Below are 27,638 nucleotides of genomic sequence, written 5' to 3'. Positions count from 1 at the left end.
TCACAATTGCGAGTTAGTCCAATCTTGAGGGGAAAAAAGACTATGTTCTCAGAATTGCGAGTTTATATCTCACAATTATGACTTTTTAACTCGCAATTGCGAGTTTATACCACGCAGTTCTGAGAAAAAAAGTCAGAATTGTGAGATATAAACTCGCAATTATCTCTTATTTTTTATTCAGTGGCGGAAATGGGCTTCCATATATCTGTGTATTTTTTTGTAACGAAAAAAAAAATGCATAAAAATAATGCTTTTATGAAAACACTGAATAAAAATTGCTTACCAACACACAAACCATTCACAGTTGCTAAATTGGGCTAAAATAGAAGGCTCAGAGTGATACTAAATAAAGAGCCATTTGGGAGCCGTAAGAGCCGGTTCTTCTAAGGGAGCCGAGCCAAAAGAGCTGAATCTTTTGAAAAGAGCCGAACTTCCCATCACTACTTTGAATGGCCAAGGCCCGCCCAAGAGGCCATTTGACAGACAGGTAAAGCAACCAATCAAAAAACAGCTGTAAACACGATGGCTGTCTGCTGTATGACGGGGTTTGGCATCACATCTTTGTTTCCAGGCAGAAGGTTAAAGAATGCAACACTCTGGAAAAAAGCTAAAAGTGGCAGCCTCAGAAGTCACGCCCATGGACCATCTCCCGGAAGTCCTGCATAATTCAACCAACCTGATGATGACTTCGAAACTCCTGAAGTGTTTCCAGTTTTGTGCGCTATAATCATATGTATGTGATGCCCATTCATTTTTTTTTTTTGTCTTTTAAGTTCTATTTTTATTTTATTTTATTTAAAGTGTTTCAATCTGTACTTACAAAATGTGAGAAATATGTGAAGGACTTGCTGTTGAATTTTGTAATGTTGAAAGTTCAATAATAAAAAGAAAAGAAAGTGTGCCATATGAATCAGAAGTTTAGCCAACGGTCCGTGGGCGTCGTGTCCGAGACTACAAGTTATATAACAAATACTATATTTCCACAGTGTTATGGGCAGTTTTTTAAATGGTTTAAATTCTATATTATTAATTTACAGCTATAGCTTCATGTGATACTTTGCTTAATAGTAAAATGTTAATGTTAGAGTAAATTTTCATGCATTTTTATACATATAAATGTCCTGAGGATAGAAACGGCATCCATTTGGTGGATTGACTCATTCATTGTATTTCCTTTATTTTAAATTTACTCTTTTATTTCATTATTATTATTATTATTTTTTTAACTTGGAACAAAAAGATGTGAAAAAAAAGTTTGATAGTTGTCTTGTTCTTTGTTCATTAAAGTAAAATAAATGAAAAGTAAATATTACATTACATATTAATATTTACTGCCTGGTTCTTGGACTGACAGGTCTTTGTCTGGATCTGGGTCTTCTCTAACCTCTGCTTTGAGCAGGGACCTCCAAACATCTTTTTTCTTTTCTTTTTTTTTTAATCGTTGACCTGAGGAGAAATAAATAAATAAATAAAGGTCCTACCGTGCCAAAGAAATGCTGAAACTGCAAACAAACCAAAGGAAAACATCTTTGTCTGCATCTTTCCTCTCAAACGTGCTTCGGTTCTTTGGATGAATGGAGCAGCATTGCTGGACTACAGAGATGTGACGTATCTGGGGGTGTGTGTCGTTGTCAGAGACCACGTGATCCTTTCACGTGTGAAATAAGCGCTGCCAATTCGAGACTGACAGCTGCGAGATCAAAGGCGGATATCGCGCGACCGTGTCCTTTGTTGCTAATAAGTTGGATGTGATTTCAAATTTAGTTTAATAAAAAGCTACAAAATTTATACTAGACCCGAAGTAAATAAATCTCACTGTCGTGTGTTTGGGAACATTCGCGCATAATTTAGGATACACATAGATTAATGATATCAGAGTTAAATAAATAAATACAAACATTTTAGATTATAACAATACATCAGGATTGTTTAAATCAATGATCATCATTAAGCTGTCATCAATAAGACATTTTCCCTCCTCTGCAGCACAGTCGATGGGAGTTTCGATGCCAAGATTTTTTTGGCATATTTAGCTAACCTAGTTCATGACTGTTATACTACACTCTCTGCCAGATGTTTCTATGAGTCTTGCTGTATGTGCTCTCTCTCTCTCCCTCCCAGTCCTTCCCTCCCTTTTTATCCCCTTGTTTTTTTCCCTCCTCCCTTCTGTGTTCTCCATCTCTATCTCACTATACTCACATGCGCATATAGCCTACACATCTCTTCTGGGTTCAAATGGTGAGATGATGGCCTCCTTAGACCCAAGTTATTGAGTTCGCTTTGTCCTTTTTGCAGGGTAAAGGTATCATTCTGCCAGATGTACTCCTAATATGTCCAGAACTTCCTAATCCTATTCCTATTTTATATAATATTCTTGGCTTATATAATATACATGTAATATGTAATACATACATGTAATCTAGGCTATATTCTATTGGTTGAACGGGGTACACCACCCCTTTTATATGTCTATATACCATTGTATAAGAATAAAGACGAAGTAAAGGTAACCTCAGATTTTGTGTCACTTTGTGTCACTTTCGTAACACTTTGGGGGACTGAGAGTACTTTGGTGGCGACGAGAAATTAAATTTGTAACAATGGCTCATTACAAAAGAGCCTAATGTTATAGGATATGGAAGAAAAGCAAAGGAAAATAAACATTTTTTACCATTTAGCCTATATCTTTCAATAAAGCATACATGGCTGTGTTAAAAATTTGACCTCAAACTTCTATTTAACTGCTTCCCAAACACGTTTTAATGGATTCGGTATACTGTAAAAAAAATAATACACTCTGCTATACACTCTCAATAGTATCTACTCAATAAAATTGTGGCAACAGATTACAAGCAATATTATGAATTAAATTCAACAACAGTTGAGAATTGAGTTAGAATGAATCAAATAAGGTCCTTAAAAATTAGCCATGCAAATAGCACACACAAAAAAATTAAGAAACATTTAAACAAAAATATTGGTTTTATTGGAGGACTTTGTTAATGATTACTACTTAAAGGAATTGTTTTGATTTAATACAAAAAAGAAGTATTATTATTAATGAGTGGATTAATTAAAATAAGTTAAATATGATTTCAGGTGTGAATACCAGACACACGTTAAAGATGAATCACAAACTCTTGCTTTATTGCCAACAACAGTCATCTCAGACAGTGAACATTCACTAGTCTCTCAACACAAGCAACAGTTTTTTATCCACAATTACCTTCTAAAGCATATAAATATAAAACAGGACAAGAACAATGCAAGTCTGCAGAACAAAATCTCCTTTTTTGTTTTTTTTTAGGTACAAACTGTTTAAAATGCAATTACATTGTTTAAAATAAACCTCCTTTTTTGAACACAAAACAAACGGACATCTTTTTCAGCAACATTGAACCACTGTAGAAACTATACTGCTAACACTTTAATCTCACTTTAAAACTGTAGTTAATCCAATAGCCATCTCATTTTAAAAGAGTGAAGATTTGAACAGCTGTACTTAATCTGGATTTAATAAATCTCAATCTCATTTTAAATCAGCATTGTAAACTTGTGTGACTGGACTTCTTGTGTTCGACAGCTTTGAAGCATGAAGCCCCAAGCAGACCCTTACCAAAAAGTAGTATACTTCAAGTTTATTTTAGTAAGTATACTTAAGTAAAGTTCAAGTATATTTTTAAGTATACTTTAGTATAACAATGAAAACACGGATTCTAGGAGCACAATTATAGCTAAAATATATTTAGACTTTTTCTAAGTGTAAGTCAAGTATACTTAAATGTCATTTTAAGTATATTTCTGAGAAGTACATAAAGCCCATTTCTGAGAAGTACATAAAAAGTAGACTAAAAGTATACTTCCTATTTTTAGTTTAAAAGAAGTATACTAATAGCACACTTGAATAAACTTCTTTTTCGTAAGGGGAGGAGTACCTACATGAAGTGGGGGCCCCATGCAGGCAAAATTAATCAGTGAGGCCCTTCTAAAAGATTTTTTTTTGTTGTTAATGTACCTATGTTACCTAGTGATATAATTATACAACATATGAAATGTGGACAAAACACATCTAACAGTACATAATGCACAAAACAGGATGCACGCTCTCTCTTACTCAGATGTGCACGCTTAAACCTGTGCACTCAAATCTATAGAATTGTCTTCTCTCCTGGAATTAATGTTGCCAGAAGCCCATCAACCACCAGACTTCCATGACTGACTGATGAAATAACAGAGTAAAAAAATGACGGATCCATCTTTGTTAGCATTTTCAAGCTGATATTGGTCAGTGAATTCTCGTTATTTATTTTATTATTTAGCCTAATAGTTATTTGAATTAAGTGCCTATTCTGAATAGGTATTTATTGAATTATTTTATGTATATCAGCAAGTGAACGAGTTGCGGCGAAGCTCATGAAAAGAATGTTTTGTTTAGTTGTGTATTTGTAGTCTGTGCGTTTCTCTTCGCGAGACACGAATAATATCGTTTGTGTAGGCTAATGAATTCAAGCACAATATCGAATGGAGAAAAATATATTTCTAATTTTTTATTAATTATGCTGTCAAAAATGGGAATGTTAAAATATTCAAGGCACAGTTGTTGCATGACAACCTCATTTGCTCATGGAAACAATGATGAATAAAATGTTTTATATTTGGTTTGGAGTGGAATAGAGTGTGGGCAGAAACATAAAGTGGTGCCATATGCTTACCGTTGTTCTGTTTCCTCTTTTCCTCCTCTTTTTTTTCACTTCAGGCTGCCTGACAGATTTGTCCTCTTCTTTATGTTTAATGTGCGTGTTTATGTGTGTGCGCGTGAACTTTTTCAGTTCATTCCTAAGGCCCGGAAAATAATGGAGATTCAGTGCATACAGTAGGTCAAACCAAAGAGGGCACAGCAAGCCCTGGGAACACCTTCAAGGCCAGTAAGAAAAATCACCCCCTGACAACTCCACTGCAGTATCCAATGAACTGCCACTTGTAGAAGCTCCTTTTTTGTCACATTCACAATGACAGAGTTAACATCACTACTCTTTATCAATATGTTGTTCATGTATTTTTCCACTCTTAGGGCATAATTCACACAGGATGAGAACAGTTCAAGTATGCAGAACAACTTTTGGAGATTCAGTGCATAAGTCAAACCATGGAGGACACAGCAAGCCCTGGGTACATTTTCGAGGCCTGTAACATCTTTTGCCCCCTCGATAACAATTCCAGTGTCCTTTGGACTGTCACTGGAAGCTCCTGTCTTTGTTACAATAACTGCCATCACAAGCTGTTCAATTCCTGTCTGGTCTTCATTGTCCTGTAACATTAAACAGCAGTGAGACTCAAAACCTATGAAACATTGGTCAAAAATTAAGCGTTAGCGTTAGTTCTGGCAGGTCACGTGAGTCAAGCTTGCCTCAGCTGATTCTCAGCTGATCACATCTACCTATAGGAATACGACACCTATCGCAGCATTCCTATATAAGCTCTATTCAGTATTATTCAGCAGCTTTTCAGCTTGCTCAGGAGCAAATTACCCTCCTCCATCCCCATCTCCTCCTTTCGCCACAGTCAGGACTTGGCTTTCTGATATTCCTTGCTAATCAGACTCCTTCATCTTGAATAAAGTGTTACACTTAAATATCATTAAGTACATTAATGATATCTGCCTTGTTCTGTTCTGTTAACCCTAGGGGGGTTATTATTGCTGCTCTCCCTGCTCATTCATGACAGGCTGCATGGATGGGCAGGGAGGTTTTTGCCCAGAACAGAACCATACCGCCAAACCAAACTTTATGCTAAGTATCTATCATTTTGACGATAGTGGTCCTGACAGAACTAGAGAACATCATATCAGCAGAACACTGAATTAATTATATGTCCTCCTCAGAGAGGTTTCTTTAATTTAGTGGTGTAAAACGGGTGCAAGAAATGTGTCAACAGGCTAGCAACATAACTGTATAAGCCTCTCCCAAGGTTTTTTTTTGCTTGCACAATGTTTTGTTCCTTGCTACTTTTAACCGTTTAGCATGATCACATGGGCTTAGAAACTGCTTAAGTAATTTTTCTGTACATTTTTTTAATTAAACTGTGCTTGATTCTATCAACAGAGGATGCGGAACAAAAACTGAATGGCACTGTACTATCCTCTGTCCGGCTGATTTACATTTGAAACTGAAGTTGTTACTAGAATTGAAATTGAACTTGTATATAAATAAACATGACTTATTGAATATTTTATTTGAAAGTCCATGAAATTAACTCAAGGCAACAAAACATAACCTCACTGAACTGTTGTCACACATAAATGCTTTTGTCAGCTTTTGTGTTTGAGTACCTAAATATAATCACGTTTAAATTTTAATTTACTCATGAATCGTGATCATGAAGAAAAAAGAATAACCAATTCCTTTCACCCTTACAAGTAACCCAATGGCTTGCATTATAAACTATACCTTCAATAGTTCCATCTCAGTTTTCAGTCTTTCTCCAAGTGCTCCTCCTTTGGCACGAAACAGCGCCAGCAGCTCGGGAGTGTGAAGATCCAATGAGGATAAATTTAGGTTCCAGCTGCACAGTGGTTATTCTTTGACATTCTGCATTCACCTGAAATATGCAATGAGAGAAAAATTAATTTCATATAATGTTTTGAGAAGGGGTTTTCAGATACATTATGTTCCTTTTGGTCTCTAAACATGATTGGTAACTCACTTGAGAAGGTTGAAACTGTGCTGGCCATCTTTCCTTTATGTCTTACACACTTGGACATTGATTAATGATCTCATGTCGTCGACGTCCAAATGTTTTGTTCATCTTTTCCTTTATCATCTTTTCATTGTTGTTCTTCTTCAATTCTGACACCAGCTCTTCTCGTTCTTTTTCCAAAGTCTTCTCATCTTTCACCCACTAGCTCTTCTTGGCTTTTTAACGTTTTCCGCAGACTTCCTGTCATCTGGGTGTTCGTGTTTTAGAGCATTGCATGTGACCTCAGGAATGCCAAAACCTCAGAGTTCCGTTCAATGGTTAGCCATTTTATATAGCATGTTTGTCTGCCAAGCATAAAGGCCTGAAAAGCTACCACGACCCTTCAGACATGGGTGTGCCTTTTATAAGTGCTTCAGCAATGGAAATAATCTGAAGCATGGATGGAAATGCAGTGTACCTGTAAATGGACTGAGCCAGCTTTTCTGTATATTTAATATGCTCATTCAATAACTAATTCAGTCTAGTGTGGAATGATGAATGCTTTTGGGCATGGTTTCCTTTCTGGGCTTTTATTATGAGACAGGATGACTGTGCTTGCAGATGAATCTGATGCGTCAGAGGAGTCCTGTGGTACATGTGGAGGAGGTATAATCAAGGGATTGTTCTGTGATATTGCAGCTTTTGTGGGAAACTTACTTGGAAACAAAATACTATTGGTGCAACTGTCACAACCTTTATGGTGGATTTGTGTTGAATTTGAGTCGTGGAGTGAAGAGTAAAAAAGTCCTCAAAATCGGAATCCATATACTGAAGACTGATATCATCTGTAATATTTAAAGCCTGCTTGAAAGCTGAGTGTAACTCCTCCAAGGACTCTGGTATTCCAGACAGCAGTGTTAGCTTCTCTATCCTGTGGTCAAAGACTACTCTGAGGACTGCTGAATCCATGTTTGGTTACCTAAAAAAAAAAAAGTCACTTTCACTCATAGAAAACTGTGTTGGTGATTGATATGGCAGACTGTGCTACTTTGAAAATGCAAATGTTACAAAGCTAGAAAGTTTTCACATAATTAGTTGTCTTACACAAATGCAGTTGTCTTAGCAATACTTACTACTATGATAAACTGCAACAAATGTGTCTTTTCAAAGTAATCATGCGCTTTCCCTCTACAATATAGGATGCCAATGGATAATGATCTTGAAGGCTATGGTGATTCACAAGAATCAATTCCCCACTGATTTCTAACAGAAAAGACCTAAAATGCTCCAGGTACCAGGCACTAGATTCTTCACAATGAAGTAGAGATTGGTTTCCAAAATCACAGTTTATGTTTATGATCATCACTTTAAATACTATTTCAGTGACATGACACCCATATCTGGTGCTTGCCTAAAAAGACGGGTTTATGATGTGCGTATAGCTAATAGATTACACTAACACTACTTTTAGCCTTGAGTTACTGAGTTTACCTTACCTCTGAAACTAAAGTGTGGCAACCGTTCCAACTCTCCTTGTTTCTCTTCTCCCTTTTCTTTTACATTTTTACTTTATTATTATTATTATTATTAGAAACGCAAAAATGGGAAAAAAGGGAACTCTGAACTACTTTTTATCGTTGACCTGAAGAGAAATAAACAAGTAAATATCCTACCGTGCAAGAAGAATGTAGAAAATGTGAGCAAACTAACAAAAAACTTCTTGGTCCCCATGTTTCCTCTCAGTTGAGCTGTAGTAAAGCAGCATTGCTGGACTACAGTGTTGTGCCGTATCTGGAGGTGTGTGTGTCTTTGTTGTTGTTTTTTTTTTTTTACTATTGCAATAAAGCTTGATCTTGAACTGTTGATGGAGGAGAAAGGCTTTTACTTTGCCACTGCCTCTTCTGCACAGCATTAGCATTAGCTAAGATGTAGCTCATTGACCATCTGATTTAAATGATGAAGTTAATGAAAACAGAATTTAAAAAAATTGTTCTTTTGACAGAAACTATGATTACCATTGTAAATGTTTGTAAAGCATTTTTTTCGAGTCCTTAAAAAGAGTATTTCATTCGGACGTGTGAAACCGAATAAATATGAAAATTGAAACAAACACTCATCAAATGGTTTGATACCTTTATGTATTATTGAAACTGAAAGTGAATGTGAAGGTGACGTATTGCAGTTCAATCTTCCACATCTGCTTAAAGGGGTCATAGGATGCTACATGCACTTTTACTAATGTTTTGTTGAATAACTTTTAATGTTAATTTACAGTTTATTCAATTTCTGTAGCCTATTTAAAACACGTTCATAATTTAGAAAATGTAGTTAATACTTGCATCATTAATTATTTATTTTATCCACCCACGACCCACCCGCAAATAATCAGAATGCATTTTTTTATTACCCGACCCACCCGATCCGCGGATTATCCGCAGCGCCCGCGGATATAACCGCCATCCGCGCATCACTAGAGTGCGCCCCCGAACTACCTAAATGCATCTATGTTCGCGTGAATCATTTGTGATCCAGCTTCACCTCCAGAAGAAGTGGGTATAAGGTTTTACACTACCATTGAGAAATTTTAACCAAACTATGTTACAGACTTTTCATTAAGACCCTCAAGAACCATATCAACTTGTGGAAAATGGGCATCCGATGACCTCTTTAAGTATGATTAAATCAATCCTGTGGTAATATTCCATGTGATTAATGTGTTTTAGGGTCACTAGGTGGCAGTAGACACACATCAGAACATCACAGTTATAATAACACAGCAATCAATATGACTCGCAACGCGCATTTCTGACTTACTGACACAGAAACACTGTGAATGTGTGAGCATTGGTAAACTGAAGCAGGATGTGATTGGATGAGGTTTTCACAACTGTCAATCACGTCCCTCATGTGACCTATGACTGATGTGTTGACCTCTTCCACAGACCTCATTCTATTTTCTCTGTACTGATGGCTGTCTTCTTACATTTCATCTATTTGAATTATTTATGTTAACCAGTGAACCAGTTTCAGATGCATAAGGACAGTGAGTTTTCTGTAAGGTGTAAATTGTGAAGAATTTCCCTGTGCAGTTGTCAGAGAAACCGATTTCGGGGTTTGCAGTAAAGCCAGGTAGTGATTGTACTGTACAGTGCTTGTTCTTTAATACCATAAAAATATGAGCACATGCCATTTATTAGATAAATAAAGAATATTTGTAGAAAATTTTCATACTTTACTTACACTGCACTCATGCTAATGATGCGGTGAGAAAACACGTTTACAATTTCACTGCATGCTGCTCTGTTCAGTACACTGCAGTTTGATTTGATTTAAGTCAGTTCAACGCAGCTCCAGTTTATGTGTGTGCAGTGCAGCAGAGCCCCTCCCCGCGCACACTGCGATACACTGGCGACACACACACGCGGCTGCCAGGGCCCAGCTCCGTCAGCTCTGTGGACAGTGAATTTGGCGGCAGGTATATTGAGGAAGATGAGGATGACGAAAAAGGCTGATCTTCATTCTTCCAACTCACCCAGTAGCCCAGAAGCCCCGCCCCCTGTCCCTGCCACTCAACCTGTACCAAACCCCGCCCCACCGTGGTCAACTGCAGGTCAGTTAGCGCCGGGAGTGCTAAAACACACAATTCAGCATTAATATTCAGCATAAAGAGGACATGTGTGGGCTTCAAACAGGGGAAGTACCTTCTGGCGTACAGGCTCGGATGGACATCGCCCTCTGCTGGCCGGAGAAGTGCAGGGCAGTGATGGTGATCAGGTACTCGGTGTCTGGGTGGAGCTGGGTGAGGAGGGCGGAGCTATAATTGGAAGGCAGGGTCAAATTCCAGACCAGACCGCTGGGAATCTCTCCATACTCCACACGGTACTGCTGGACCTGCTCAGGCTGGACTGGACTCCAGCTCACATGCAAGCGATCCGAACTTGAATCTGACACCTTCACGGTGGTCGGACCGAACCGCTCTAGATGGAGTGAAACTCGGTTTTCATTTAACTTACAAACATCATATTCTCATATTCATAACAGCAGTTTACATCTGTCTTGGGTGCAGGTATTTATTTAGTGAATGACATTGAGTAAATACTAGCATTGCCGACATATATTTGGGCAATTAATAATAAATAATTATCAGCATTAGTAAAAATGTTAATGTTTTGCTATTATTAAACTATTTTGATTACTTATATATTAATTAATTCATATTTAATATTACTGTTGACTAAATTCCTGGATCTTGAGAAATTCAGTGATGTGACAAACATAACCTGCTTTTAAACATAATGACTCACCAATGACAGTATTGAAGATCTTTTCACTATCACTGTTGCTGCTGATGACCACTAGTTTATAAAGTCCAGAGTCTGTGGTTGTGGTGTTTGTGATGGTCAGAGATCCAGTCTGATTGTCCAGCTGCAGTCTGTCTCTGAATCTCTCATCAGCATCTTCACACTTAACATCTGTGCAGATATAACTGAGATCTCCAGTGATTTGAGCGATGTAAATGTTGTTAAAATACCACTTAATCTTTTCTTGTTGGTTTGTTTCAACATCAGTGTGTAGAGTGACTGAATCTCCCTCCATCACTGACACTGAGACTCCATCTGAACCAGCACCAGACATGCCTAGAGAAGAAATTGTGTATTCAAAATTCAAGATTCAAGATTTTTTTTATTCGTCACATACATGTTATATAGAGCCAGCAGTGAAATGTAAGTAGAAAAAACTTTATTCTTTCAGACGAATCCAGTCGGAGTTATATTAAAAATTGTCCTGGCTATTCCAAGCTCTATCTTTGCAGTACTTCAGTCCAAAAGAAGTGAAATAAAAAGCGCCTATCCATAAAAAAAAGTGCCTCACACGGCTCCGGGGGGTGAATAAAGGCCTCCTGTAGCGAATCGATGCGTTTTTGTAAGAAAAATATCCATATTCAAAACGTAATAATCACTTTAATCTAGCTTGCGCCAACAGTTATATGGTATATGGTGTTTATTGTACATCATAATACAACACACATCTAGATTCATTAATTGCATATGAATATTGCATATATTTGCATTCACACAACTAAAAAAAATTATCATTGCATACTTTCATACACCGCTCATGACTATAATTCAAAGAAGTGGAAAATTTATTTATTGCCATTTTCCAACACATTTAAATTAAAACATTTTCGAAAAGCAACCTAATTAATAACTTTATTTTGGCCAGGCTGGGAGACCAGCTTAAACAATATGAACAAGCTTGGGTTTTGATTTTTGTTCTTGGTTTCAAGACATCTTAAAAACATCTAAATGCTCTGCATCTGGATCTAATTATTTTAACCACTAGTTGCTGTGTGATTTTCATGTTCCCCTTCTGCCTTTGTGTCTGCATGTACAGTTAAACAAGCACTGTCTCACTCGTCCTGTAAATATAAGCGCAGACATTTGATATAATATTAATGTATTCCATGCATTATTTGTAGCTACATCCCAAACAAAAAATTAAGAACAGATTCTTGAATTAATATTTCGGCTACTACCCAGTTCTTTACTGCAGTTCTTTGTCTGGATCTCTGGTTTGAGCAGGGAACTCTAAACTACTCCTTCTTATCTATTGTTGAACTGAAGAGAAATAAACAAATAGATGTCTCACCGTGCAAGAGGAATGTAGAAAACACGAGCAGACTAACGAAAAACTTCTTTGTCCCCATGTTTCCTGTCAAATGTGCTTAAGCATTTTGTATGAATAGAGCAGCACTGCTGAACCAGAGCCAGAACAATAGAGGACAATTATAGTCTGCATCATGGTTGTTTAAACCAATGATCCTTAAGCTGTGTCGCCAGAAAGGCGTCTCCCATCATCTTACTCAGCACAGTCGAGGAAGAGCAGTCGCTGCCTCACTATTTCAACATTTTTTTTGGCATTACATCATAGGAGGTCAGCCCACACCTATTTCTAACCACACATGCTCACCAGTTTTTTTCCACTCATCCAAAATGAGCCTATTGATTTTAGGATATTCAAGAAAAGCAAAGGAGAAATAAAACATTGTTTGCAGTTTATATCTTCCAATAAAGAATCAATGGTCGTATTTCTGTTGTTCAGAGTTTTACCTCTGACCTGAGACTTTTTTTTAACCGTTTCACAAACATCAGTTTTGATGTAGCCTACTTGGTACTTTATTTCACTGTTCTGTGTAGAGATGAAGTCAGACTCTGAGGTTCACAAATAGAATGACAGGATGTATATAAAAGCAGGACAGGAAGAAGACGCCCTTCACCTACAAACTACATAAATGGTCTCTCTCCTGCACAAGCGGTTTGTCCACCCAACAGATCCATGTTTCTGAAGAAATCAAACCACAGCAGGTTTCAGTTTCAACCGGAAGCTGAACTTCATATGAGTCAGAAGAACATTAACTATAAATATGCATTCAGTGTGTGTGTGTGTGTGTGTGTGTGTATTAGGAGGGTCAAACGCTATCATGGGTGGATTCACATACCAGAGGAACAGCTTGAGTGTTTTTGGTTTTATTAGATCAGAGTTTTCACTGAGCAACTGCAGAAAATGTTTCACATGTTTGTTTTGTTCTGTTTGTGTTGGCGGCGTCTGATTTGTAAGTTATGAAAATATACGAATGACTTAGTATCAGTAACAGAGACTACAGAGAATTTACAGTTCTCTCCACATTGTGCATGACTATGCATTTAAACATTTTAAAACTGACTTTCGGCTTGGTAAACCAACCGAATGCTTAATCTGTCCCTGTCCTTGTTTTTCAGGTGTGTTTGGTGTTGAAACAAATGAAATACAGCCAGTGTCAGTGATGGAGGGAGATTCTGTCACTCTAAACACTGATGTTACTGAAATACGCAAACATGATGACATACTGTGGAAATATGGAGCTGAAAAGTCTCTCATAGCTAAAATTAATCAAGAGGCTGGAATCTCCTCCACATATGATGGTCCTGATGGGAGATTCAGAGACAGACTGAAGCTGGACAATCAAACTGGATCTCTGACCATCACAGACACCACACCTCAACATGCTGGACTCTATGAAGTAAAGATAATTGCGGCTAAACTGTCATCAAAAACATTCAATGTTTCTGTCTATGGTAAGTAGAAATATTTTTCTGTTCTTCTCATATTTAATTTGATTAAATACTAATTTCACCTGTCAATAAACGTAACTGAAGCAGATTCTGTGTTGTAGTGCTAGTTTATGATTAACTATGGTGACTGGGAGGGGACATGCTCAGGTCAGTGTTGCCAAGTCCGCGGTTTTCCGGAGAGCTGTGCCATTACAGCTCGTATCTGCTAAAAACATCTGTTTTGGTTCTGATTATCATGTTTATTGCGCTGAAACCATGCGTTTTAAACCATATGAGTTTAAACTTCTGATATACGGTTTTCTGAGCGCACACACCCGAAGCACACGCACAGAAAGCGGCTGTCACAGCATGTGAGTACTAAACTAAGTTCTCATTCACACACAAGTTTACATTAAAAACACACATGAGTTACAAAAACAGTCGGTTATGTCTGTGAAGGTAAACAGCTGGGAAATAAATTGCATGTTTATTTTAGATCTGTGTGGCAGCAGCAATATACAGTAAATAAATCAATAAATCCACTGCTTGTCGCTTGCAAAAACAAAATAACGGCGCCGTGGGTGGAAACTTACAGATTAATGGGCGGTAATATTATAATGAGATCCCTTTGCCACGTCACCAAGGGAGCGAAATCAGATGCGCTCGTTTTCTCAGACGCTTGCAGAAAAAGGCTTACAAAAACAAAGTTACTGGGTTAATCTTTTTCACGTTTCCTTGGTTGGTAGATGCACCGGGGACCTGATTATAGCACTTAAAACCTGGAAAGGTAAGATTTTCATGATATGTCACCTTTAACACTGTTGCCGCGGGTTGTTTTTCATATCCGCGGGTTTAAGCGACCCCAATAACGTGATATTTAGCCGTGATAAAATGCGACTTTTACCAGGGGAACCCCACCAAAAACGTGTATTTTACCCCACCCCAATGCGATTTTTACCCGGGGACCCCTCTCGAAACGTGATTGGGCTAGTTTTGAGTAGCAATTGGGCAGGTTTTGTTGTGAAAACCTGGCAACCCTGGTTCAGGTTCACTTAGTTTGGTCGAGGTAATGACATCCTTATAGTGGCCATGCGATGAGAAGTCGTGGCCTCGAGATCCTATGTTGAGGGAACAACATCTCTATATATATATATATATATATATATATTAGCCTACATGTTTTTCAAGCTGTTCTACTAAAACTTATCACTCTAATAGTATGAGTTCTATATTATATCCAAATGCTGCTTTGCCAGGCTGCAATGTAAACTAAACACTGTTGGTTGATTAAAATTTTTTTTTAAAGGGGGATGAGTCACTCGGTGTGTCCTCCTGTTTCACTGGAAGTTATTTCAACACACTCCTCATCACAATCCTATTTTATCATTGCTTTGTTCCCCTCAGAAGTCCACATAGATTGCTGCGGTTCTACTGAAGCTGTGATCCGATTGGTCGTCGCTACTCTGGTGGGCGTGGCTACTGTTGCTGTTCTGCTTTATGACATCAGATCCAGAAGATGAGGAGACAAGAAACAGATTTTAATTTTAATCAGTTTTAATCTGTAAAAATGCAAATGGAAAGTTTATAAAAATAAATCACTGTTTGAGGAAAAAATATAACGAGGCAAAAGTATATACCGTAATTTATTATGTAGGAGAAAGATCCTCCCCTGTTGCTTCTATTTTATTATTGATACCTTGCGCCAATTTACGAAGAAGTGACAATTTTGTTCTCTCGAATACATGGGATGGACCATAGACTGTAAAAAAATACTATAGTATAATACTATAGAAAAATAATGCAAAAATATCCCAGTGACCATTGACAACAGGGTTGTCCCGATCAGGTCTTTTTGTGACCCCGATCCAATCCAAGTCATTGAATATTGATTAACTGCCCTGTATCCCAATCCGATACTTGCAATTTCATAGTGCTTGTTGCACACTTAAAGTACATAATAATAATTAATAATAATTCCTTACATTTATATAGTGCTTTTCTAGGCACTCAAAGCGCTTACATAGAAGGGGGGAATCTCCTCAACCACCACCAGTGTGCAGCATCCACTTGGATGATGTGATGGCAGCCATATTGCGCCAGAACGTCCACCACACACTAGCTCATTGGTGGAGAGGAGACAGAGTGATTAAGCCAATCAGCAGATATGGGGATGGTTAGGAGGCCATGATGGTCAGAGGCCAATGGGCGAATCTGGCCAGGATGCAAGACTTGAATGACATTCAAGTCATTAAAATCAAATGTAGGAGACACAGGGACGAACAGAGAGTTTCTTGGGGGCAGGGGCTCAAATGTAAAAAAATAGGCATATATCACTTTAAATTAATGTATAGATTATATTTATAAGCATATAATAATAATAATAATAATAAAAATAAGTTTACAGCATGCTAGCAGTATTCTGCCAAAATAAAAGCTTGAACAAATTCTTCTTCACAAATCAAAATTACAAAAACTATATAACTAAAATTAAAATGGCAACAATTATAAGGTATAATAATGATGCTAAGATGGTAAATCAAGCAATCTTTTCACTGAAAGTAGAACTTGACAGTTTATTTAAACAGTTTATTTAAAACAGCAGCACAGAAATTTTGTGTTAAATTTATTCACATTCTGTTATCAAAAGCAACGGTAAAAATGATATACAATACAAACATGCAGACATGAAGTGCAAAAGTGACAATCACAAACTATGGAAGTATTTTTCCAATTCATTTTCTCCATAAGGATTTCAAATTCTAATGAGTTCTAATGAACCAAACAAACCAGCGCTGCACTGGATCACAATCATAAAAAGCTTGTTTTTGAGCAAAACAATGTGTATGAATTATTTTACACTTTGCACAATGTGATATGCAAATGCCGTAGTGTGTGAATGACAAAACTGTATCAAGTTATGAACCGTATTAACTGTAAAATTCCAATACTGGTAAGTGTAGATCTTCTTTACATGGAAGTTGTCCATTTAATACATTTTGTAAATGAAATAATGACATAATGTTGACTGTCCTGAGAACTCGTGGTAGGTTTGTTTTAAAGGTTTATTAAGTTGTCACTGATTGTAAACGGAGTGTTAAATTGCCACATTGTGTGACATTAATTATCACAAAGCATTGTTGTATGAAATTATCAATATAACCGAATGCTAAATAACTAAATAAATTATGTATACAAATTTCATTTTGTGCACTTTAGCAATGAAGTAACTACAGTGAATAAGCGCCTCCTAGTGGTTCCATCACAACGAGTTTCTTTCAGAAGCTTCACTCCAGAAACATTCAACCTTCATCTGATCTGATGAGAACATCTCAACCTTCAAGAATCAGCTGAAAACTCATCACTTCCACAAGCACTTCACTAATCCATAACCAGAAACCAAGGCACTTATTATAATAAGCATGCTGTAAATGATAAATGTAAATATTATTCCAGGTTTATGAGCTGCAACTACCAGGTAATGTTAGTAATGTTCATCTAAATGTCCTGAATTATATGTGCTTCCAGTAACAGGTTATTATTTCCAGTAAGTGAAGTAAAAAGTAAGTGCTTTATGATTAATAAGTGTGACCTAAAGAAATTTAAGTTAACGCTCAAAAGCACAATCTGAAGCATGTTTTTACTGATTCACGGTGATGGGAAAAATGTTGCAGATATACAATCATCCTCGCAGATCTCGTCAGCTTTTCCCATCTGTAAGGAAACAATGAATCACAGAAGATTACAGAGAGAGAAATGAACAGCTGTTACAGTAACTCAGGAATTCAGCACATCTGTCACCAAGTCTGAAATGATTATTTCCCATCTGGGTGATTTTGATGTCAACTCTACTTAGTAAGTGGATAGATCAGCACATGAAAATAAAAATATACGTGTCCCATTGTTTTTTCAACAAAAGAACAGAAATGCTATTATATTTTCTGATTTAATAGTGATTCTTTGTTTGATGTCTGAATAAATGACCAGAATGAAGTCACGTCACACACACACACACACACACACGTTTCCATGTTTTATGGGGACATTCCATAGGCGTAATGGCTTTTATACTGTACAAACTGTATGTGCTATTGCCCTACACCAACCCTACCCCTAACCCTACCCCTCACAGGAAACTTTGTGCATTTTTACTTTCTCAAAAAAACTCATTCTGTATGATTTATAAGCTTGTTTCCTCATGGGGACCTCAAAAATGTCCCCACAAGGTCAAAATTGACTAGTATTACTATCCTTGTGGGGACATTTGGTCCCCATAACGTGATAAATACCAGGTACACACACACACACACACACACACACACATCTCTGCGCAGTGCAGCTGACAATCTCACAAGTTTTCTACAAAGACATACCAGTACATTATTTTACCTCTTTGGACTTTCAACAGATGCCCAAGCTTGTTTCTCACCTCGTCTCCTTTGAAAAAGAATCACACACACACACACACACACACACACACAAACTATAAACTCTAATTTTGCATAATAAAGACAATATTTTCCTCTCACTATAGTATCTGTATGTAATACTTGCCCCTTCTAAAGATCCCGTGGTGAGCCTCTATAGCCACGAAGAACAATGACACGTATTCCTGTGTCAGGCGAGCCTGAATCCAAAACAAGAGTCTTTAGGGCCTGTTAGGCTAAACGATAATAAAGATACAGCTCTAAAAAGTAGTTTTAAATATTAAAGATTAGCAGAGTCCACACCACAATAATGATAATGGAACAGAGGAACGATATCGTTGGAATCACTTTCAGAAAATGTTTTTCCAGCTGATGAACGATACAAACATTGACAGCCAATCAGAAACTGCAGCGCGTGCTTATAATAAACAGAACAACTGTTCGCTGGTGTGAACGCTAGCTTTCCAATTATAAAACTGTCAAACTTGCAGACAAATACTATGGGTGCTCAGATTAATAGTAGCCTAATCCAAATGAAAACATGGCTTTGTCAGTCATTTTTGTTTATGTGTTGACTAGAATTATAATACATTATATATTATATAATTATAAAATATTACATAGTTAATTTTGTTATTATAATTAGATTTCATTAAAATACCACGTCATCACATCATTTGGTTTTGTTATTTCTCCAGGATCTAAAGTAAAAGATTCTCTCTGCTTCACTGACTTTCTCTGCCTTTTATCTTATTCAGCAGCAGAAACACCTGAAACGCAAGAAGAAAAAAATAAATAAAAAAAAGGAAAAAAAAAGAGAAAACAATAGCTGCTTGAGGGATTTTTTTGGGGGAAAAAAACTCCACAACAGGAATTAACTATGAAAATAATTGTGCATATTAAATTCCTGGATCTCGATAAATTCAGTACAAACAAAATGAAATGCAAAAGTGCTAAATATCAAGTTAATTGTGAATATATCTTTATTCATATAAACTTACATATCTTTTTACCCACACATCTACTACTTTGAAATATAGCTTTCTGCATTATAATATACACTTTTTGAAAAAACTAAAATATTTATAATGATTTTCTAATCCCTTATGATCATTTTACGAGAACTAAAAAAACTATTACAGGTTCTTTACACATTTGCATAGTTATTTTATATCAAATCCTCTGCACTTTGAACTAAAAGCATAACAGATGCATTTAAACAGGAAATAAGAAATGGTATGAGCAGAACAAAACTAACGGTTAAAAAACTAATGGATCACCAACAGAAAAAAAAAACAAAGCAGTTTAAAGTAATTGTTCTACTACTTTGAAATATAGCTTTCTGCATTATAATATACACTTTTTGAAAAAACTAAAATATTTATAATGATTTTCTAATCCCTTATGATCATTTTACGAGAACTAAAAAAACTATTACAGGTTCTTTACACATTTGCATACTTATTTTATATCAAATCCTTTGCACTTTGAACTAAAAGCATAACATATGCATTTAAACAGGAAATAAGAAATGGTATGAGCAGAACAAAACTAACGGTTAAAAAACGAATACATAATGACTCACCATGAACAGTAACATTGAAGGTCTTGGGACTATTGCTACCTCTGATGATCTGTAATTCATAAACTCCAGAGTCTGTGGTTCTGAGGTTTGTGATGGTCAGAGATCCAGTCTCATGATCCAGCTTCAGTCTGTCTCTGAATCTCTCATCAGCATCTTCACACTGAACATCTGTGCAGGTATGACTGCGATCTCCACTGATTTGAGCGATGCGAGTGTCATTGAAATACCAATGAATCATTTCTTGTTGGTTTGTTTCAACATCAGTGTGTAGAGTGACTGAATCTCCTTCCTTCACTGACACTGAGACACTATCTGTCTCAACACCAGATGCACCTGGAGAAGAAATATATTAATAATATTAACTGTAAATCATGTCTGGGAAAGTCAGACAAACATATACAACAGAAAGGTGCTGTGAAAATATTCTTCAAAAGATCAATCAAACTACACAAAAGCATCAATGATTCACACATTCACTCATCATATATGACAAACATACATGTTATTTTGTAGGTTATATGGCGTTTATTGTCTGTCATAATATACACCATACAACACACATCTTGACTCATATATTGCATATTAAAATTGGCATTCTTACGACCAAGGAGTGATCACTGCATACTTTCATACACCCTGATGATGACTATAATTCAAAAGAGTGGAAAATTAATTTATAGCCATTTTCCAACATAAAAAAAATATTCAAAATTATATTTCAATTTTAATTCAGACTACAACTAGTTTATTTTTATTTTTATAATTGCTCAGTCAGGCTGGGAGACTGGCATAACAAGCACACCAGCATAGAATGGGTTGAGCCAGAGTTTGGGTCTTGCCATTTTGTTCTTGGTCTCAACTCAACTCTTAAAACAGTGTAAATGCTCTGCATCTGGGTCTAATTATTTCTGCCACTAGCTGTCATGGGATCTTAACCATTATAAGCTTCGACAAGCATGCCGTCTTGCTCATCGCGTAAATACAAGTGCATACATTTGATATAAATGTATTGCATGCTTTATTTGTATAGCTACATCCTAAACAACAAATTGAGAACAGATTTTTGAATGAAGGCCCGTTGAAATATTTAGTTTCTGTGAGAAACTGATTCAGTGGGTGGAGTAAACATGAATGTTAATAAATCTTCTCTGCAGTGGTCTTGGCTTTTGAACAACGAACAAACGAATGCAATGAAAATGGTTGTTTGCTCTTCAGATCACGACTTGTTTTATGGATTATTTCCATCAGGTAATAAGCCGAACGGACACACGACCACTTAAGTCTCTTAGCTCAACCCCCAGTGATTATACTGAGGTCGTCAAACTGAACATTTTCATCATATGCTATATCATACTACTGCATAAATTGAATAATTGAAAATTACTTCAGAATCCACACCGGAGAGCGAAGTTGTAAATATTCATGTTTACTCCACGCATTGGAAAAATTTTTTCTCACAGGAACTAAATATTTCACAACACCTATGGCTGTATGATGCATTTACTACAAACAATTACTTATTAAGTGTTCAATAGTGTATTTACTTTTTTATTTACACTTTTATTTAATTCTTTTATTTTTTGAACTTGAAAAGATGTTAAAAAGTTGCTAGTTGTCTTGTTCTTAGTTCAAAAAACAAAAATAAATGAAAAGTTGTTGAATGTTATATTTTATATTAGATGATTAATATTTAGGCTACTACCTGTCTGTAGTCTGGATCGGGGTCTTGGAGCATCTAATCTTGACTAGACCTCTGGTTTGAGCAGGGAACTCTAAACTAATCATTATTTTCATTGTTGACCTGAAGAGAAATTAACAAATAAATATCCTACCGTGCAAGAGGAATGTTGAAAACACGAGCAGACTAACGAAAAACATCTTTGTCCTCATGTTTCCTCTCAAATGTGCTTTGGCGGATCTGGACTACAGCTGCAGTGTTATGTAACAGGGTATTATGGCAAGCCGTTTTGACTTTTATTCATTCTCAGGATATGAATCTTGATATCAACAATTCAATTTTTACTAGTTAAAATGTTAATTCTTGATATCAGGAATTAGATTTCTACTAGTAACAATTGCTATTTTTGATATCAGCAATTACATTTCCACTAGTAACAATGTTAATTCTTGATATCAACTATTAAATTTTCACTAGTTAAAATGCTAATTCTTGATATCTCTAATTGTATTTTCACTAGTTAAATGTCACCATATGCTGCAATTCAAAATCAATTGTTGATATCAAGAACTGATTTCTTACTAGTTGAAATTCCAATTTCACATATCAGAAATACAATTCTTACTAGTAAAAAAAGTTATTTTTGATATCAGTAATCACGTGGTTACTAGTACAGATGTCTATTCTTGATATCAACAATTTAATTGTCACTAGTGACCATGTTCATTTCTGATATCATGAATGTGATTGTTACTAGTAACAAAAGTCAACAGCGTTTAACAGCGAAGCCAACAATGTTTAACAGCGGACAGAACTAGGGACTGGGAACACTTTTTATACACACAGGAGGAGGGGATGACGAGACACACCTGGGAGCAATGAAACATCAAGGGAAGGGCTTACCGGGGGATCAGGAGCCCTCCCTGGGCTTACCGGGGGAAACAGGAGCCCTCCCGGGGCTTAGCAGGGAAACAGGAGCCCTTCCTGGGATGAACGGGGGATCAGGAGCCCTTCCTGGGCTGAACTGGGGATCAGGAGCCCTCCCTGGGCTTAACCGGGGATCAGGAGCCCTTCCTGGGCTTAACCGGGGATCAGGAGCCCTTCCTGGGCTTAACGCCCTGCGGCCCAGTCTCCGAAGGGAGGGGATCATGCTCTGCTTCAGTATGTCACAGTACATGTTGGCATTCATGGTTCCCTCAATGAACTGTAGCTCCCCAGTGCCGGCAGCACTCATGCAGCCCCAGACCATGACACTCCCACCACCATGCTTGACTGTAGGCAAGACACACTTGTCTTTGTACTCCTCACCTGGTTGCCGCCACACACGCTTGACACCATCTGAACCAAATAAGTTTATCTTGGTCTCATCAGACCACAGGACATGGTTCCAGTAATCCATGTCCTTAGTCTGCTTGTCTTCAGCAAACTGTTTGCGGGCTTTCTTGTGCATCATCTTTAGAAGAGGCTTCCTTCTGGGACGACAGCCATGCAGACCAATTTGATGCAGTGTGCGGCGTATGGTCTGAGCACTGACAGGCTGACCCCCCACCCCTTCAACCTCTGCAGCAATGCTGGCAGCACTCATACGTCTATTTCCCAAACACAACCTCTGGATATGACTCTGAGCACGTGCACTCAACTTCTTTGGTCGGCCATGGCGAGGCCTGTTCTGAGTGGAACCTGTCCTGTTAAACCGCTGTATGGTCTTGGCCACCGTGCTGCAGCTCAGTTTCAGGGTCTTGGCAATCTTCTTATAGCCTACGCCATCTTTATGTAGAGCAACAATTCTTTTTTTCAGATCCTCAGAGAGTTCTTTGCCATGAGGTGCCATGTTGAACTTCCAGTGACCAGTATGAGAGAGTGAGAGCGATAACACCAAATTTAACACACCTGCTCCCCATTCACACCTGAGACCTTGTAACACTAATGAGTCACATGACACCGGGGAGTGAAAATGGCTAATTGGGCCCAATTTGGACATTTTCACTTAGGGGTTTACTCACTTTTGTGGCCAGCGGTTTAGACATTAAAATTATTTTGAGGGGACAGCAAATTTACACTGTTATACAAGCTGTACACTCACTACTTTACATTGTAGCAAAGTGTCATTTCTTCAGTATTGTCACATGAAAAGATATAATAAAATATTTACAAAAATGTGAGGGGTGTACTCACTTCTGTGAGATACTGTATAGTGCTGTACTACAGGGACGGTTCTAGACCCTTTTAGGTGGGCTTCAGCCACCCTATTTGTCGTCTCAGCCCCCTAAAACTATAATCAGCTATCTGAACGATCAGACCAGTGCTGCTTCCTCATGAAAGTTTATCATTCTCGCTTTTATGGGCAAGATGGCACGAGTGAGATCTCAATGTGGTATTCACGCTGTGATATCCGGTAATTGTGTATGTTTATTTCATACAGTAATACAGTTTTCATAAGCACTGTAAAATACTGTTTATTTAGAGAATTTTTATCTTTGTATCTAATGGTCTCTTTGAGGGCTAAGCCCCCCTGAGGATGAAACCCTAGAACCGCCCCTACATTTAAAATGAAGACACCATTTTATTTATCTCTTTTGAGATAACATGTCTCTATTCCGTTTTATTTTGTGTTCAAAGAGAAACGCCTGCACGTATTTTAAAAGGGATAGTAGAGACAAACACATTTCCAAAACAGAAAAAATATTTATTAATTATTTAATGATTTGCTTTGCAACGATTTGTATCGTGAAAAGCGCTATACAAATAAACTTGAATTGAATTGAATGTGCATAACCGCAGTGTAGCGACAGTAGTTTCATATTAGTAGTGTGATTTAAAATGAAGACACCATTTTATTTATCTCTTTTGAGATAACATGTCTCTATTCCGTTTTATTTTGTGTTCAAAGAGAAACGCCGGCACGTATTTGAGCATGCAATATGACTACTCATTCATGTAGCCTAAATACAACGATATTACAAAAAAAAAAAAGTCCATTAAAACGTTCAAACTTCGTATGACGCATTATTATCTATTTTATTTTTCCTTTTGGTTGTATTTTTTATTTGATGTATTAGAAGCAAGTGTAATGAAACCAAAAATAAACATATGAAAAAACGACATGAAGTTATTTTTTATGTTAAAGCTAAATGAATGCCTTGTTCATTTTTCCTTTAATTATCCGAAGGACTTGGTGGCCAATAAAAAGAAACAGGATAAAATTACTTTTTTTTAACAATTAACAAGAAAGAAAATAAATAAATAAATCCAGCCATAATATAATTTTCATGTTTCATTGACAAAACACATAAATAAAGGAGGAGCCGTTTCTGCGCATGGATGTTCTTCCGTCCCCTTATGAAAATTAACCATGGTTTTATTGCAGTATAAGTGTAGTAACCATGTTTTTTTTGACGTATTGATTACCATTTGTATAACCACAGTTTTACTACAAATACCATGGTTAAACTATGGTTAGTGTAGCAAAACCATGTAGTTACCATGGTTTATCTATTGCAACTATGGTTTTTTGGTTTTATTTGTAGTAAAACCATGGTTAATTTTCGTAAGGGTCTGTTGTGTACAAACATCTGATAGACGTCTTTAAGATGTCAGTTTTACATGCATTCTAAATAATAAACATCTTAAGGACATTTTCTAAACGTCTATTTGACATCTGATAGGAAACGTCCTATAGACGTATTGCAGATGAGCAAACAATAATAAATATGTCTTGCAGATGTAAATGCAGACGTCAGATAGATGTCTCCATGATGTACGTGTGCTATCAGGGTTATTTGCCGTCCGAATCCACATTTACAAGAAAAGGTCAGTTAAAATTTCACTGTTTAAATCCTGTTTGACTATTGCCGTACGGTTGCTGTTATTTGCATGCATTTTAAAGATGTATATTTTTATTACCGAAATGCTGGAAATAAACTATTTACAAGAACAATATTTCATTGCTCCACCACAGCAAGAGGGAGCTGTTAAAACAAACAAAAAAGAGAAATATATAAGTGTGCACATTAAAAATATAAGCCAATCAGCTTTTTGTTTAGCTTTGTTTGGGAACAGGTAAACAGGTTGTATTAAGGAGAGCCTTGAACAGACAGGAAGAGACTGCTGGAGCGCCACCTAGAGGATGAGCATGGAAACAACGCATTCCCAGCAATTTCCTTAAAAACTGATGCCTTAAATGTTGTTTATAATTCACATTCACACATTATTCACAAACATAAATTAATACAGTATTAACAGTCTCCTCCAAACAACAAGCGCTTTTCTTGCATCTTATATATCTAATCACGTATAATCAGTCCTCTGGGCCCAGTTGTTCAAAAAGTTTAATCTGGATCTGAATCCCTCGTTTTACAATTCTGCATCAGGTCATCCATCTTACTTTTGTGCCAGTTTTTAAAGCATCATTGGATTGGACCTGATCCAGATACAAACATCGGACAGATACTGAATTCTCTAAATCCATCAACAAACGCACAACAGAATTAATCACACACAAAATGTTATTTTCATAATACAGAAAATCTGAACTGAAAATACTGTGATGTTTCCTGTTATTAACAGTGGTTTATAAACAAACAAAAGCTTATTTAAAAAGGAATGAAATGTTTCAAAAGTAAGAACATCTGTAAGTTCTGTATGAACATAGTTTCAGAGCTCTGCAGTCTTCAGAAAAACACTCTGAATTTAGACCACAGGTCAGATATCGCGTTCACATCTTATCAGGTGACAGACAGTATTTGAAAATATTATATTACAAAATAATATTATATAATATTATATTATTCTTACAATTTATGATTTAGTCATTTACTAAATATTCAAGAATGAACAACTAAAGCACAAATATGTAACAGTGCAAGAGCATCAAATAAAAACAAACAAGAATAAAATCATATATCCAAAGTTCTGTCATGAAACTCTAGATGGCGCAGTCTGATAGGTCTAACTCAATCTGATATAATGACATCATTATCACATGGCCAGCTGATTGGTTCTTTTCTGTATCAGCAGCCAGTGAGCTCGCTGCTCAACATTCAAATACTTGGCTAGTGCTTGCCGTAGCTGTTGCAGCGCTCTTCAGAAACCCTTCACCATCCCCAGCTCCACCTGTATAGATCTGCTACGGGGTGTTTCATGTATGCTATGGGGTGTATTCATATATGTTATATGTGCAGCAGCAGCAGTATTTTCTTCCATGCTCACAGCAGCATGTCTGTGCATGGATGTATTGGCAGTAGCAAGTCTCGGTACTTGCTCTGCCACAGCAGCAGCGTAGCAGCAGTGTAGCAGATCTATTCTGCCAAGACCAAACACATTAACATTGTCAAGTACATTACCATGCCAAACCCTCCGAGAGTTATGACAGAAATACATTAATTAACCTGAGATTAGTCCTGCAAAATTTTGCAGGTGTAATAACAATCAAGCCATTTTACAGTGTAACATCTTGTAGCACCATAAATCAGTCAAACAGGCTCAAAAGAGTAGAATATCATCAGCACAATATCAGCATCAGTGCAAACAGCAAACTGTTACATCAACTTCATCATAAAGGAAAGCTTGTTTCTCTATTTATGTCAAAACAAATCAGAATCAGAATCAGAAAGAGCTTTATTGCCAAGTGTGTTTACACACAGAAGGAATTTGTCTTGGTGTCAGGAGCTTCCAGTACAGAAAGTACAGACATAGGTTAATTTAAGGTAATAAAACACTAATACTTTCTTATTATTTCTTCTTATTCTTATTAGACTAGACAAAAAAATTATAAATAACAATATAATAATAAAATATAGAGAAAAAGAAAATGTCAACAGACAGAATTGTGAATGTGCATATGTGCTATTTACAGATGAAAACATTTGATAAGTTAAGTTTGATAAGTTATTTACAGATGTAAAGACCTGAGATGTGTTATGTGTTGTTCAGGTGGGATATGGCCTGGGGGGAAACTGTTCTTGTGTCAGGCTGTTTTGGTGCTCAGTGCTCTGTAGCGCCGGCCAGAGGACAACAGTTCAAAGAGGAAGTGTGCTGGGTGTGAGGGGTCCAGAGTGATTTTACCAGCCCTTTTTCTTACTCTGGAGGTGTAAAGTTCTTGAAGGTTTGGCAGGGGAGCACCAATAATCAATAAATGAAAGTCTTCACTCATTAGTTTCATATCAAATAGCACAAATGGCTTG

At 36.9% G+C, this 27,638-nt stretch overlaps 1 pseudogene; it reads right to left on the bottom strand.

Annotated features, from left to right (window-relative positions):
- LOC107718475 (uncharacterized) overlaps nt 1–27,638 on the bottom strand; it is a 63,556-nt pseudogene that overhangs the window by 30,893 nt on the left and 5,025 nt on the right.

The sequence above is a fragment of the Sinocyclocheilus rhinocerous genome, unplaced genomic scaffold (genome assembly GCF_001515625.1).
Source record: "Sinocyclocheilus rhinocerous isolate Xijiao unplaced genomic scaffold, SAMN03320098_v1.1 scaffold92, whole genome shotgun sequence".
Lineage (NCBI taxonomy): Eukaryota > Metazoa > Chordata > Actinopteri > Cypriniformes > Cyprinidae > Sinocyclocheilus > Sinocyclocheilus rhinocerous.
This window is presented reverse-complemented; position numbering and strand designations above follow the sequence as displayed.